This window comes from Austrofundulus limnaeus, unplaced genomic scaffold, assembly GCF_001266775.1.
Source record: "Austrofundulus limnaeus strain Quisiro unplaced genomic scaffold, Austrofundulus_limnaeus-1.0 Scaffold280, whole genome shotgun sequence".
In the NCBI taxonomy this organism is placed as follows: Eukaryota; Metazoa; Chordata; class Actinopteri; order Cyprinodontiformes; family Rivulidae; genus Austrofundulus; species Austrofundulus limnaeus.
The window spans coordinates 621,813-623,040 of NW_013952682.1; the positions used below are offsets into that span (position 1 = coordinate 621,813).

At 36.2% G+C, this 1,228-nt stretch overlaps 1 protein-coding gene across 1 annotated transcript in view; it reads left to right on the plus strand.

Moving 5' to 3' along the window:
* opn3 (opsin 3) overlaps positions 1-1,228 on the plus strand; it is a 7,945-nt gene that overhangs the window by 1,599 nt on the left and 5,118 nt on the right. The window lies entirely within an intron of this gene.

Consider the following 1,228-nt stretch of genomic DNA (forward strand, 5'->3'; position numbering starts at 1 on the left):
CTGACTCAGCATTCACACAGTTATTAGTTTTAGTATTTTATATTTATAAACGCTCAGGACTACGGATGAAATTTAGCTGTTGTGCTAATTCCAGCGCATTTATATTCATGTGTGTTGTCCTTTTAAATAAATTTAAATTTAAATGCATAAAAATATATATTTTGTGTTTTTAAGGGAGCAGAAATGAACCAATTAGTGTTCTAAAAGCTGTTTATTTGTGCAGAAGTTAAAATAAATAAATGTCAGGACAGAGTTAACCCTCTGTCCTTCACGATGAGCTGCAGGAAAAGGTTTTTGTTGTTAATCTGTAGAACATGGCTTCATGGCTTAAAATAAAAACATCTTTGGCTGCTTGTTTTCAGCTGTGGACGACTTTAGCTGTTTTATTTAAAAGTGAACATTTTATTTAAAGTGTATTTAGTGATGCAGAGCTTGAGGACCTGGCAGAGTTTGGTCCAGGAAGTGATGCTGATAAGGAGCTCGTTAGAACAACCTTCAGGCTTGTTTCAGCAGGACAGTGTCCTCATGTCCTTTACCTGCTCTGTCCTCTGTTCCACATGAGCCGAAGAACCTGTCTGTCTCCACCGTCGGCCAGCAGAACTGCAGCAGCTGATAGATTAAAGTTCATACAGAATTTCAAAATAAAAGCCTGCAGATGAACGGTTTTATTTAAAGATAAGTAGCTTCAGCTCTTTATAATCCAACTGTTTCTGCAGAACCTGTGCTACTTTAGCTGTTCAAATATCAAAATGTTCAGCTCATCTAGGAGATGGCTGTTCTGATTTTAGCTTTAAAACTTTGGTCATTTTTGATATWTATAACTTTATTTACAAATATTACTATATAAATACTATATGTTACTCAAAGAAACACTGGGATTTTATAACTTTATAACTTCCTTCAAAAACTTTGTTCTATGAAGCTACTGGCTTCGTTTTGTCTTTTTATGCTACTTTAGCTTAGCTGCTCTGTTGATACTTTAGCTTTTAGCTGCTCTGTTGATACTTTAGCTTTTAGCTGCTCTGTTGCTACTTTAGCTTTTAGCTGCTCTGTTGATACTTTGGCTTTTAGCAGCCCTGTTGCTTCTGTAACTTTTAGCTGCCCTGTTGCTACTTTAGCTTTTAGCTGCTCTGTTGATACTTTGGCTTTTAGCTGCTCTGTTGATACTTTGGCTTTTAGCTGCTCTGTTGATACTTTGGCTTTTAGCTGCTCTGTTGATACTTTAGCT